The sequence below is a fragment of the Pseudorasbora parva genome, chromosome 1 (genome assembly GCF_024679245.1).
Source record: "Pseudorasbora parva isolate DD20220531a chromosome 1, ASM2467924v1, whole genome shotgun sequence".
Classification (NCBI taxonomy): domain Eukaryota; kingdom Metazoa; phylum Chordata; class Actinopteri; order Cypriniformes; family Gobionidae; genus Pseudorasbora; species Pseudorasbora parva.
The window spans coordinates 8,386,223-8,401,510 of record NC_090172.1 but is presented as its reverse complement, the minus strand read 5'-3'; the positions used below and the strand labels follow the sequence as shown (position 1 = coordinate 8,401,510).

Here is a 15,288-nt window from a genome sequence, read left to right as displayed (position 1 = left end):
CCCCCCCCCCCCCCCCCCCCCCCCAAAAAAAAAGACTTCTCCCCACTGAGATGGACATTCATTGAGGCGTCTTATGCATGGCCTAATTGCCATGCACTGGAGTCCAAGGTTAGGACTGGGAGTTGTAAATCTATCAGTGTTATGGGGGCAATGTTCTCACCAGATGCAGACTACAGATTTTCATCCCTTTGTAATTAAGTAGTTCAGCCTGAGGTGTCATGGGGTTTTTATTGAGACCCCTCTGGAAAAAATCATTTCACACCTTGTTTTCTCATCATGTGCTTTTATGCATGTAAAAAGGGGTAAACCAAAAGAAGTTAAATTTAAAAAGTGGGAAATGAGGGAGGGATACAAGCTCTATGGTAATATGTGAGTAATAAGAGTTAGAGTGACTCAATTAGAGTTCAGTACATTGTCCTTAAATTCTTTCTTTCTTTCTTTCTTTCTTTCTTTCTTTCTTTCTTTCTTTCTTTCTTTCTTTCTTTCTTTCTTTCTTTCTTTCTCTCACTCTGTGTTCTAATGAAAAGAGGTTAGTTGATAGAGAGAAAATGTCAGAAACTGAGTGGTAAAGAAGTAGCACTAAATTTTTCGAGGTCAAACTTTCATTGAATGTTTATAACCCTTGCATTCTCCGCTTTCAAACTCTAGCCACCCATACAGGACACATAGAGTTTAAAATGCACGGTCACAGATATGTATCCCAACATTCTCTTTGAGGCTTTCTCTATTTGAAGCTCCTCCCACTGATGAGGTGAATTCTGAGGTCAGCCTCTCAGAGGTGCCTTATTTTACTAGCTGCAGCTGCTGAAAGTAGGGGAAACACTTTTGTTCTGTTGTTAAGTGGTTTCACACATTTGTGTATCATGAAGCATTTTTCAAACAGCAGTACTGATTTATGAAGTGGAGATCTTGGCGCTGTGGGCGCAGAGATGGAACACAGAGACAGCGGAGGAACTCTTCAACACAGCCGCCACATTCCTCCACCCACTCCCCACAGGATCAACCAAATCTCTCTCTCTCTCTCTCTCTCTCTCTCTCTCTCTCTCTCTCTCTCTCTCTCTCTCTCTCTCTCTCTCTCTCTCTCTCTCTCTCTCTCTCTCTCTCTCTCTCTCTCTCTCTCTTTCTCTCTCTCTCTCTCTCTCTCTCTCTCTTGTCTTCATCCCCACAGCATCACCACATTCAATCAACACCAGGACTAAAATTAGGCTGCCGCAGACTTGATCGTTCGTTTGAACGGGTTATGTCTGTCACTGCAAAGGAATTTCCTTAATTTATACTCGTTAGGTTGGAATGGTCTTGTTCTGCTAATTTGAACCAGAAAGCCTGTCTTTGCTACTGAATAAACGAGGTCTCAGGGAGACGTTATATTTTTGCCACTAGAGAAGATTACAAGATCTTGGTATGCAAATGATTATTCAAATTATTGTTATATTAAATTAAGCGCAGAGAGAAGAGAGGGAGTGCCATATTAATGAGTTATATGAAGCAGGCTTTATTAAATATTTGTTGATGTTGCAAAGGGAGCAGCATGTGTGTATTAATTCAGCACTGGTTGGTCCCAGTGGGTCCCTATATACACGAATGCACATATATACAGATACTCACAGAATACAATTTTTTGTTCTGTTTTTTTTTTATTTATTTTTTATTTGTTAGCAGATTTCTAGATTTTTAAAATCACATTCTATTAGAGAATCACGTACAGAGTTATGGGATTTTCAGCTCTTGGTTGACCCTCAACCCTTTTAAATATGGATTTTCACTACTCTGCTATGAATAGGAAACACATTTCCCCTCTACATTCTTTCAATCTGAAATATAGCTTCCATTCCACCTTCTTTCTGATGACTTCCTTCTTTCTGATGAGTTCCTTCATTTCTTTTTATGGCTTGAGGAATCTTTCAAAACTTTCAAAATGATGGTCTGTAAAAACTGCTGCAGTTTATAAGAAATCGGGTGAATAAAGCAAGGGAGTGTTAGCCAAATTATTTCAAATCTCACTAGACATTTGCTGGCCCTAATAGTAAGTTTTGTTTTTTTTTAAACCCTGAAAGCACGAAGTATTATCATTCAATTTTCATCCATTTTAGCAGTTGTGTTACGGACAGGCCCTTTGAATTACTGAGTGAGTAGAAAATGTCCTTGTTTTTACTTGTGGAATGAAACTTGAAGCAGGTTGTTTAAAATTGGAGATTTGAAATCAGTGCTCTCCTTGCTGACCATTTTACAGAGAAGTCTAGTGGATTGTTCAGACAGTAAAGCTTCACCTCTGTGCCTGGGCAACTTAACTTTTAAATGATTTAACATGATGAAGCCATCTCCAAAAAAGTCTGAGCTTTATATACAAAAATCAAATGCAATCTGCCATCTCTGATCAGAAGCAACAGCCATCAGAGCGAGGTTACGAAGGCAGAACAGGAAAAGCCATTAACTGCCAATCACTGCATCGATCGACAAGCCAGTCTACCACTAACATCACCACTGCCCCCCCCCCCTTACTCACTTGCACTCTCAAACACTCCAGCACATACACAGCGTTGCATATTCGAGTACACGTTGCATGTTGTCATCAAGCTTAACAAGACATAACTCAACATTTATCAGAATTTTTTAAATGTCTGAGTCACAGCCCAATCATTTGTAATTCACTGTTGACTATTTCTGAAAAATGCTAGCCATCTTCATCCATTCTTTAAATGCATGATTTTCATTCTCCCCCAATTTGGCTTCGTCGTCCAAACTTGACTCTTAAAAACTATTTTAATTACAACACAACAAAGTCACACATTTCTCAAGAACCCAGACACGTGATGTATACAGCTCTGCATCAAACCAAGACCGTGCAGCTGCCCCCTCATCAGCACTGGTCTCTGCGTTTTTGGATCCCGACATAAGATAAAATGGGAAAACTAATAGAGTTGGCGAAGGACAAAAGAAAAAAGGCGATTGATTTTTTTCCCCACCTTTTTCAGTAGTGCCGTTAGGATGGAGGGTCTTTAGGAGAATATTTACCTACTTCCCAGCTTAATAGAGATGCTGTATATCAGAGGGTGATCAGGAGCAGAGGTCAGGACTGGGGGGAGCAATTAAAGCCTGTGCATCTGCCAGTGCGGGCCGTCCCATTGTGTGCACTGCAGGCGGAAACAGATAGGTGTGCAGGGAGCAAGCAAAAAGGCAATAGTTATTGAGCACAGTCTCATGTTATTTATTGAGCTTTACTCGAGGAGACTCAGACCTCACCTTGCCTTGACCAAACCCACACTGAGCTGGAGAGGCTTGCAAAAAACAGACTTACCTGTCAACTTTTTGTGTGAGCTTTTCAGATATCATCCTCTGGATATCTAGATTTCCTCTGCCCTCCCCTGGAGTGCCTTTGACCTGCGCTCCATGACCAACCAATAAAGCTGGACAGCGTAGTCATGATAGATGTGGCCTGGGGCCTGTGCTCTCTCACCCCACTGCTGCGGAGTCCTCGTCGACACATGAGCCCGGGGGAGGAGGAGTGGAGGGAGTGGGATGGGACGGCAAGGAAGAATAGATGGCCAGATATATAAACCAGACCAGCCATTTTCTCCCATCCAGCTCATAAATATTTGCATTGCTGATTTATAAACAGGCCGTGCAAAGACAAGATCAAAGTTAACTGTATCGGTTATAGAAAAGCCTGGCTTCTCAAAACACCGCCCCGCACACCACGCTTATACCTATTAGAGCTCAAGGCCATACATCAACAGACGTATTGGCAGGGTTTCAGATCAGCCCGCTCTCGCTGAAAGGCTAATGGTGCCCCTGCTGAGGCTGTATGGGGCTCCGGCCACAGCGCGAGAGACACATGGATTAGTTTAATACCGCGTCTTTGTGCTAATGAAACTGCATATCCCTGTCGAGCAAACCAGGTTGAGTGGCAGAATGCAGGTGCTGGTCAGGTTTCGAACTATGCGCTGTGATGTTATGTATAGCCACGTTCGAAGCAGGAGCATAGACACCAGAGACAGTGTGTCCGGGAAGAGGACAGCAGACAGCTGCACGGGCTTCTCTAGCTATCCCAGCCAGCCAGGCGACCTACACAAAGGCCAAGGTGGGGGTAGGCAGTTAAGGGTCAGGACTAGCGTGGGACTGGTGATGCTGGTCCACATGGTGAAGCTGTGACACATAAACATATGTTTGCACAGACACACGGATGCCCTCACCCCACAGTCGTTGTGGATGAGGGGTGTCCAGGCCTGGGTCACTCACACATTAATAAGCACGCAAGCTGGCAGATGCGGTCGGCTTGAGGAGGAGGGCTGTTTGTTGACCCCTGTGGGAGGGTTAGTGAACTCAGTAATGGTAGAGAAAGAGAACCATTCTCCATGGAGATCTCCTTCTTTTGTCTTAAAAATAGCTGAATAAACAGGGAATCCATCACCAGGACAGGGTGTGTCCTGGGTGCAAGCGCAGTGAGAGCCGCTGCTAAACAGCCTGTCTGAAGACATCTGAATATAAAACCAGGGTGACGCACAGATAGCAAGAAGGACAAATATCTGAGAGAGCCCCTTATGTAACATTCAAGTTATCTCAGCTTACTTTAATGTTACTTCTCTCCAGGTCTTGTGTAGTGTAACAATACTGCTCTGACATGTTTGCTTTTACCACAACATCATTTTGACTAATTAGCCACAATCCCAACAAACTGGTTTCTAAAAACCTGCTAGCATATTAGAAATTGCTACACATCTGTCGGGCGTCATGGTGCAGACATTAGAGGATATACTGCTACATTTTTGTCTGCATTCACTTCCATTAGTAGGAAACTACAATGTCTTTCCAGCCTGTCCAGCAGTTGTGCTCTAATCTACAGGTAGAGCCATGCGTAGAGCACTGAGAGTTTGTTTTATGCACCAACTTCAAAGATCTCCCACTGCATCAGAGAGCTGCTGCTGAACCGGCAGACGCAGCTTTTGTCTGGGAAGGGTTACTGAATTATTACTGATGCTTTGGGGGGTAACTGTCCGACCGCAGGTCTGAGGAATATTAATCATTTATTTGATTGTCCGTATGTGCTGATTAATCAATTTGAGGGAGATCTTCAGGATTAACTACCCTATTATTTCCTTGTAAGAACAGATAAGAGATAAGACTTTAAAATATCATGTACCATTTATCATGTATTTTAGTCTTCTGCAGATGAAGGCGGGCGAAATAAAAACTGAGGTGAGATTAGGCAGAAGAGCAACAGAGGGGGAGGGAGAGAGAGAGAGAGAGAGAGAGAGAGAGAGAGAGAACGATTCTTTAGATCCAACTAGGATAGAGCACAACAGATTTAACTGCTGTACTTCACAAGAGGTGCAGGATGAGGAGTTAGAACAGCTCATGTACTAGGCTTACATAACCAGACAGAGCCTTACTTTCAAAAGCAACATGCGAGGAGGAATCAGCAAGTGGAGGATCAACAGGAAGTAGAAAACAATAGCATTCTGCACCTGTAACCACCTGACTGAGACAAAGGCAGAGAAAGGTGGGGGTTGGCGCCAATGAACCAGTGAACTCAGGACCTGTCATAGGTGAGTGAGTTGTACTTGCTTGTGGCTGTGCATGATCAAACAATGGCATAGTTCCTGGGCGCACCACCCATGTTCGAATCCGCCCTATAAATTCTCTATCCGCTGGCTGCTTGATGTGTTATGTCATGTGGTAATTCCTTTGATTTCGACATACCTCCGTTTGTAAATACATGAGCCTCTTAAAGAGCTGTGGTTACTTTTACAAGCATGGTGCTCCCGGCGCTTTGGTGGAGAATGCAGAGAAGGGAGAAGGCGAGAGTGAGACACAGAGCTGGTTTAGAAACTGTATACACTTCTCTTGTAGCGCCATTGCCAAGTGCACTCATGCCTCCAGCCGCTCATCGCATTTGCAGTTCAAAGTGAAGTGACACAGAAATTCGAACCGGAGGAGGAGTGCGGGCCTCTCTGTTAGCACCATGCTCAGGCCCAGTTATGCATTTTCTATCAGTCTCTACCTGTTAGCACTCAGCACGCTGCGCCGCTGTCACCCTGCATCTGCAATGCTATTTGCATGGATGGCGAGTTCAGAATCAAAACAGGGTTGGGTTTGGTGCCAACTAATGCCATTGTGCCATATCTCATTACATTTGTACCTAAATTGGCTGCAAATCTCACTCTTCCACAACATTTAATACATTAAAATCACAAGGCGGTTGGTTGGTTGCTTAATGCTATCCTATAACTAATGTTCAATATACATTAAGAGCAATACACAGCTGTGCTATGCTGACAGTAGCAGCGCACAGAATTAAATGCCTTCAAATGGGCAGCCATGGTTGCAACCTCTACAATGACACGAGGACTGATGGCGTGAGCAAGTTATTTTGGGAATCGCATGCAGAGGTCCTTCAGAGGGCCCTGTACAGCCCAACGACACTGGAGGAATCTAGTTAGGCCTGCTCCTGTTTTTATTTTAGTGATAATGACCATATCTCAGCTGTAATTATGCTGGACTTGGAATGATGAGGGCTTAGGTTATCGATCCACTATTGATTACTCTAAACAATGAGCACTTTGTTTCTTTTTTATTGAAAGTGAAGTTGTATTTCTACTTTCCTTTGCAAGCTAAGTCGGCACTGATGGCGTTCTGTATGTTTTCAGCATCCATGTGTATATTCTGTTTATAGAGAGAAGAGGTAGATTATGGGATGGACAGGTGAGACTCTCTCAAAGAGCTTCTGCTTCTTGACACAAGTTCTCTCGGCATTGGCTAGAAGCGAGGGCTTAAAAGTGTTCAAACTCATGCGTAAACCAGCATAGCATATTGCATATTAAAAATAGGACTAACACTAAAGCCTTAATAATAATATAATATAGTATTAATATAGTATGTTTTCAGTGGATTCTAAGCTAGAACAGGTTGCACAACCACACCACTTATTTTTTTTATTTTTGTTGTTGTTGTTGTTGGTAATATAGAGGCACTGTATGTTTAGGTTAATGACACTAATTAACAAGTTGACAATTAACTAAGTGAGAAGTACATTACAGCTCAGTATCCTGGGCTATTGGGACTTTAAAGCTCTTTATGCTGTTAGTAGAAGTCAAAGCAATTGAGTAAAGGCAAACAAAGTATCTTTAGAAAGAGAGAGTGCCACTAGAAATGGATAGGTGCTCAAAATTTGTGATACCACTACATTGCCCTCAGACACTCAGAATGCTTATGTGCTATGCAAATAAGCTTCCCAAAGTAACCACCCCCGGCCCGCCCCCGCTCATTCATTTGCATGTTAAGAAGGTGAGAACTCTTTGGGCCTGTTGCGCCATTGTAGGCCCAACACAGCTAATAAAAGCCAGGCTCTTTAAGCTGATCTTAAATATTTACTCTGGCACAGGGCCACGATCAGGCCCTCTCATTACACCAGTCCTGTGGGTGAAGGTGAAACCGGGCAGATGAGAGGGGCAGAGCCTGGCAACTCAAACATTTCCTCATCGGAGACCAGTTCAAACAGTCCACGCTGCCGATTCCAGACTGCCCTTTGTGAATTTTTGAAAAGAAGAACAAGGAAGAGGGGAGCATTCTTACTGCCTCATAACCTAGCCTGGAGCATCAACCAATTATGTGGTAATGAAATATTCACGCAGACTAACAAGGAACGCTGGAGGTAAAAGCCAGATAATACAAACCTGAGGAATTAATACTGTGGGGTGTCCTTTTCATCACGGTATGACTTTTTTTTAGGAGAAGGGCTTGTTCACTTGGGTTTGGGTATTCTCTAATTTGTGGGTTATTGGGAAGTGTTTGCTTATTAACTCAGTTGATGATGATCTTCGTTCAGGACGCTTCCATACTTTAGTTTTTCCCTAAAACCTATGAAGCATTTGGTGTCTGTCCCAGCAGAATGTGTCCAAAGAGTTTGATGTTTGCTGTTAGCAACCTTGTGTTACAGTTACATCAAGCTCTATAGATAAACAAAAAGTTAGTCAGTCCCCAGTTTCAGTTGAGTTCAGACCGTTATTGTAACAGTTGCTGCCATGTTATGTTACACTCACTATACTCAGAACTACAACATGACTCATTTGGTATCTCCAACAGGGTGTTTTCTTTTATTTATCTTACTTGCTTTCTTTTGCGAGTACGTTTTTCTCACCAACCATTCTGTTTTTGCTAGATCACCAGAACAAGTCATGTGTTTTCAGCTAATATAACAAATAAGACATCATTGAACGGTCTAAGTACCTCTGAATGTCTCTCGATTGATCGTGTCTGTCTCCTGTCTGCATGCCCTGAGACATACACAGAATTCTTTCACTGTCCTGTCCCAATAATTAGCAACATCATCTCTTACCAAAATGGAGGGTTAGTTATGGGAAGCGTGTTGGAGGTTGCAGGGGGTAGGAGGATCTGTACAGGTCCTAAACTGCCCTCCTAAATTTCCAGATGGCACCAGGCGGCCGCAGATGTCTAGGGACAGTTGGAACAGCTGTGTGTCTTGCCCCTAGAGCTCCACACAGCTGTCGCCTCCTGCAGGCAGAGTTATTGTACTACGGGGCTGGATGCGGCTTGGCGCTACAGGGCTTGCGTTCATAAAAACAATGGGAGGCTAAGCTGTTAATTAGCTCTTCATGGTGGAAGGCGACGTCTAGCGATTAATGTAGTTTTGCTACTCTTTTTCCTTTACCCAACCCTGGATTAAACTTAATTTCCTGCATGATCTCCAAGTCAATTAATGTCAAATGTGGCTCAGCTCATTGCACAAGTAAAATGTGTTTATTTTGACTTGAAACTATTCTTGTCCTCATTCAAGTGCCAAAAGGGCCTTGGGCATTGCCACTGCCGTATTATCTCTGATCTGGGTATTGATATCTCCACTGCCCTGAGTTCCCATTCTCAATGCCTTCTGTAGAGTTGCTCTTGCTCTCTTCCTCCCTCACCTAGACCGATTCGAACAATGAATTATGTGGACACATTGATCAGCTGATTGAGAACCATTGTTTGGAAACGCAGGGGCATTACTGGAGGAAGGATTACCCCATGCTTGTTTTGTGCCGGTGTATGCGAGAGAGTATTATTTAACTGCTTGTCACTACACCCTCCCTCTAACTGCTATTGCTTTTTACTCAAAGACACAAAGACACAAACGAGAGTACGCATAATCAACACAAGCCAAATGACTGCAGGCATTGATTGCCTTCTTTCTACAATTATGTTCCTATTGTTTACTTTCTAGCTGCTTATTTATTCCAAAGGAATTCAATAATTATTGCTTTATTTACTGTTAAAGTGCACCGGGTGGTATAAGCTGCTGGAGAGGATTGTTTTAAAGGCCCCCATCTCTCTGATTTTCACCCTTATTTTTCCTCAATGCACGTGTACAGTAATACATCCAAACCAGTCTAATCTATGAAAGTATAGCCATTGTTTAAATCACTGTATCACATCTGGAACATGACTTATTATAACTTAGTAAACTTTAGTAAAGATAAATCACAAACAGGATCACTTTAATGTTGCAGTTGTTTCACCTAGACAGAGATTAAATGGAGATTGACTTTTCTCCTCAGTCCATGTGAGAACAATGTCACAAATCGTGCTCAGATTGGACAAGATAGCAAAGTCTTTGATTTTAGAGCCAGAGATTTCCCAATTAAAATCTTCAAAGATCTCAATTTCTTTTCAAATTTCTTCAAATTTTCAAAAAGCTCACTATCTACATTCATGCATTTCATTATAAATCTGTGCTCCTACATTGTGAGCTGTTGTTTCATTTTTTGTCTGTTTTTATTTCTCCTAAGAAACATCAGATACACAGTTGATTCTTGTGCAAAACGTTGCAGAGAGCAACATTAACTCCTGAGATATGAAAAAGCAACATCCCAGCAATAAAATGTTCCCCTGGGAAGTGATAGCATGACTATTCCAGGAGAACAGAGCAAAACGATCATGGAAACACATAGCAGAGAGTGAGAGAGGTGCAGGAAGTGGCAGGTATGCAGTTAAGGGGTGGGTACGGTGGGTCTCTCCAGCCACAGCACAGCGTCTGGGCATGTCGCCGCTCGCAGTGGCTAATTCGAACCAGCCGCTGAACTTGGCATCCAGTGCAGCTTCTGTGGTCACAGTTCTGCTACTCCTTAAACAACTGCTTCTAAGTGAGAAACGAGACGCTAAAAGCATTTACACTTTTATCTGAAAATCGCTGCGTTTTATGTAGTTTGTTGTACGTATCGCAGCAGTTTGGAAATGAAACGTCCGATGAGTGGCTCTAAAAGATGAATGCTCTATCGTGTAATGCTAATACTAATCCCTACACCAAACCTAACTGATAGTGTTAACAAAAGCAAGCAAGAGATAAAAATGTATTTGCGGAAACAACCGTGACATTTAAGCTTACTTCTACAAGTTTTTGAAAAATAAACACAATTTGTAAGAATTAAAAGAGAATAAAGGATGTCTATGTTTTATGGTCACTAGTGTCAATTTCAGCTGGAAACTGCAGTTAATTGTAGGTTTTCCGAAAGGAGCCTAGTTTTATTAGATTTGAGACTTTTCTGGACAGTTTTGCCACTAAAGTGGAGCTAAGTAAACCTACCCAAACACACAGAGAGTGAGATATGAGAAAGGGTGCAGCTTCCCATCTCATCTCTGCTTGGGTTTTTCTGCCCATTAGGCAAATCCCTTTGTCTCATCTCAGGATGCAGAGCAGTGATCTCATTGGCTATTATTTAACCAATGACATCATTAGGCTGGTTACAAAGGTGTCAGTGCACTTGACTGTATCCATCAAGATGACATATAACTGAATTCAGTTTAGTGTGCTGCCCTTAAGGCACTGGTGTGGCCCCACAGCCTCATGATATCTATGGATATGAAATGCTGTGGCCAGTGTCTAAGCATTTTGGCTTAGATTGTGCTTCAGTCCAAGTTTGTGTTCGCTTCCTGTCTCTGGTATCAGTATCAGACAGTATGTGTGTGCGTGTCAGGTTTTGCCTTCATTGTAACAACTGAATGTTCCTGCAAGTATAGTAAAAGCAAAAATAAGCTACATTGTGGGGACCAACCCCCACATTCCCTTTGAGGAAAATGATGCCTTAATGAAAATGCAGAATAGTTTGTTTTGAGGGGTTCGGATAGAGTTAGAAAATATCATTAGCATTCAGTATTAAAACAATAGAAGTCAGTGGAACATCACCACCATGATAGAAAATCAGACATATGTGTGCGAGCGAGTTTGAGTGGAAATCACCAGGCCTCGCCACTAAGTGCCGAGAATCATTGGGATAATTACAAAGCAATACACATTCAGACACTCTCTGGCTCACTCACAGTGGGAATTCGTCAGCTCTGGGAGAAATTGATAGCTATTTAGCCACTGGATAGTCATCTGTTTTAATGCATTAATTTTGTATTAAGAGCACTGCCAAATTTAATAGTAGAAATCAGGGTTGAATCAAAAGGGGGTCTCTCTCTCTCTCTCTCTCTCTCTCTCTCTCTCTCTCTCTCTCTCTCTCTCTCTCTCTCTCTCTCTCTCTCTCTCTCTCTCTCTCTCTCTCTCTCTCTCTCTCTCTCTCTCTCCCTCTCTCTCTCTCTCTCCCTCTCTCGGTGTGTGTGTACATGTACACCACATGCACATTTGTGTAAAGCTTCAGGCCAGTACAAAATATATACACAATTGCATAGGTGAATGCTTGGCCAATATATGTCAAGCGTCTGATCCCGGTTGCTCATGCATAACGTGTAACAAACCACAGTTACTCAAGGGAACAATAGAGTTACCTTCAAAAGCCTGTAATATTAAACCATATATGTTGATATTCAGGTAGCCAGTTAAAAGCATAATGACTTAGCTTCTCTAAGTTAAAGTCTACAATAAGTTTTAACTTACTCTAAAACTGGTTGTAGACTAGAAAGTGTTTAATTTGATAACAAAATTAATGTTTTTCAACAGCAAGAACAATTGCATTTGAAAAAAATGATAAAAATATGAAAATAAATTATAAGAGTATAATTGACCAATGCAATCATAGTCGTTCATATATATATTCATATAAATGTTTAGTTTATTTGTAAATTATTTGAATATTTAATTTAACTTTGCACTTTCTTTGTTTATTTTCTTGACTAGAATTAGTCAACGGAAAAAAAACTAAAATGCAACCGTGTAAAACATTAGCACTGACTGTAGAAGACCGTTTTTGCTAATACTCCGCATGGTAACTCTTGTAGCAACACTGAGAATCCCACACGGACCTGCGCAGTGCTTGAATAGCTAGAAGCATTTATGTCCATGCACTTGTGTAGAGTGTGTTGTGAAACTTAGATTTGCTTTAGCACCATTCCGCTGTGGGCCTGGCATTTGTGGGGGTTTTCACAGAGTATGCTGAGTGCCTGCCCTGTATTCGGCTCTCTGGCAGTTAAAGTGGCGATGGGTGTGAAAGGTGTGTGTTTTTTCAGCCCACATAAGTGGATGCTTCTGTAGATCCATGCACAGGAGCAGGTAGGTGTTGAAAGTGATAGCTGTGCGTGATGGGAGCAAAACAGGCAGAGACGCAGTGTTGATTTGCGGCGGGGTGGACGGGGTGAGTCGCCCTTGCTTTTCCTCACCTACACGAGTACAGGGGACTGATTCATCCTTCGCTTGGGTCGTTTTGTGCATGTGTGAGAGAGAGAGTAATCAGAACTCCTGTCCTGTAAAGATGGGCCGCACTTGCTGCACACACGTGCACTCTCTCTCTCACTCACACACACTTACTCCCTCCAGCCCACTCAGGTTTCGCTCCACTGCACTTCCCCACAGCTCATGTGCTCTCCTGTAAGTCTGCCATTAACTTCCAGCCAATTAAATGAATTTTGAGTAGTAATGTAAGCCATGCTGACTCTGTGGCCTTCTCTGGCTCCAGGGGCCTGCACGCGGCTGTTCTGGGGCCCCTGCGGAGGGGGGACTTCTCAACTGCACCCTGACCGGCCCCTCCCTGCTCAGTGAACATGACTTTTTCATTAAGCCGCCGAATTCCTGCACTTCAGTTGGAGGTGATTTATCAGCATGGAGCTTCATCTCAGGATCATAGGAAACAGACACGCTGCACACAAGCGCTCTCTCATGCGTTATTGTGTTTCACGTTCAGACCCAGGGGTGTGTTTGTATGTTGGGTGGGAGATTAGGTGTAGAGATCATCTCAGGGATCCCTTGTGTGGATGTTTCAGATGGAATAGTTTAGATATGTCTGTGTGTTTTGTGAGAGAGAGCTGTAGGTCTGTTCAGCCCTCTGGTGTCAATATTTATCTCAGGAATATTATATCTTATGTTGTGTTGGAGAGTCTTGAACCATCTAATATCCCTTGTACATCGAATATCATTATCCTTTTTTGGCACATCATAATATTCTTTGAAGCACCTTAGCACCATGGTACTTTGGAGTAAATGTAGTAGCTGTACCAAAACGGTAATGATACCGTCACTTTTTTATTGGCTAATATATATAGTATCCAGTGTGTGGTAGACTGGCTTCAGTTTGGGTAAAGAAGTAATATATTGCTCTTCTCCGTGGGGTGAACCAGCTAAGGTTCACCCGTGTAAATCCTACCCTTTTTATGGGCGCTGTAAAACTCCCCACATTTATAAAAAAAAAAAAAAAAATTCAAAGATCTTTGAAGTTTAGTTCAGGTGTCGTCTTTTTTCACCGCACTTATTTTCACAAAAGACGGCTGAAGTAAAGATGTGCATTTCAGTTCATATATTCTCGCTTGTGAAGAAAAAAGAAACTGTGCCATCCCGTAGCACACAACAGATTGATTTGGTGTTTTATATAAGCAAATCCATGACAGATCAGTGTACCTGAGCTCTGATACACTGCATATGTGTTTGGGGGGAGGCGAGGCGGAGAAGCGCAGCTCAAGTAAAGCCCAAAACATCCAGCAGCACCTACTCAATGACATCATACCCCCACTTCAAACAGGAAAGGGAGTGAAGGAGAGCGAGAGAGAGCGTGAGGAGAAAGACAGAGCCTTTTACGATCACCTAATAACTCCATTACATGGAGCTGAGGGGCACACACAAAAAGCAAAAACCCATTCCTGGAAGTCAGTGGCCCTAATGCACATCTTAGGTATACCAGGGTGACATATGATACCAGCACCACAATTGCTTTAAAAAAAAAAAAAAAAACCTTATAGCAATGTTACCCGAAAATTAAATATTACCAGAGAGGGAGAACATTTCAGGGAACATAATATTTTTTCCTCTCTCACTGTTGTCAACACCTGATGTGGCCTTAATTGGGTTAAAAATCTAATGTTACTCTGGCTTTGTGCATCCGAAGCCGATGGAAAAGCATCTCATCTCTGCGCTGCAGGGCAAAGCCAACTCAGCCGCGTCTTAATGAATCAATTTGTTTTCCCCGACCTTTGTCAGGGTTTGGGGGTGGTCTGTGCAGGAGATTAAGAGCTTCTCCACAAGAGAGAAAATACATGTTTTACCAGGCAAAAAGGCAGAGAGATATTTTTACAGATTTGCATCATCTCATTCGTGGAGCAATTTAGTTGCTTTTCTGTGACTCACGTAACAGAAGGAAGGTAAACAACAAATACAAGGTAAAGAGAGACTGCTATTTGATGAGTTGTGAATGAGCCGATTTTGTAAACTCATATCACCCCCTTAAGTACCACTGCTCAAGGTGGCGAAATAGCTGCTAGGCCACGGTTCTAACAATTTTTTTGTTTTGATTTATAATTAAAGTTACCAATGACCTTCATGCGCCTTTATTGTGTAGTTTCAAAGATGTAGTGTGTGCTGTTCCTGAACACAGACGTAGTTTATTTCTCGTTTTACATGGAGGGTGGACTGTACATATATGTATAGTCTGAGATATATAAATTGCAATGAATCTTTCACTCTACATACACAAACATAATTCTCCTAAGAGATGATGGCCATGAAGAATGAATAAATTGACATTGACAGTATTCACAAAAGTTTATTGGTAGCTTTCGTAAGGCTTGAAAGAAGACATGAATCAAGGTGTGTGTGGAAGTGCTTTCAACATACATGCAAAGGTGCTAACTAGGGACTAGCATTCAGATATATAGGCCTGCAATGCCCTCATTGTGTTGGTCTTATCATTGATTAGATATGGTGTGCTCAATGAACACAGACTCGGCAAGGGATTGTTGTTACCGTTGGGTGTGCGCTTCGCTTGGTTGGCTTGTTTTGGGTTTGTGGATCATAGCACATATCTCTGGTCCTCCCCAAGGATCCCTGTACCCTCTTCTGGAAATAGTCAGAGCACCCCACCACAGCCAGTCTCTCTC

At 42.4% G+C, this 15,288-nt stretch overlaps 1 protein-coding gene across 6 annotated transcripts in view; it reads left to right on the top strand.

Moving 5' to 3' along the window:
• zfhx3b (zinc finger homeobox 3b) overlaps nt 1–15,288 on the top strand; it is a 271,800-nt gene that overhangs the window by 188,593 nt on the left and 67,919 nt on the right. The window lies entirely within an intron of this gene.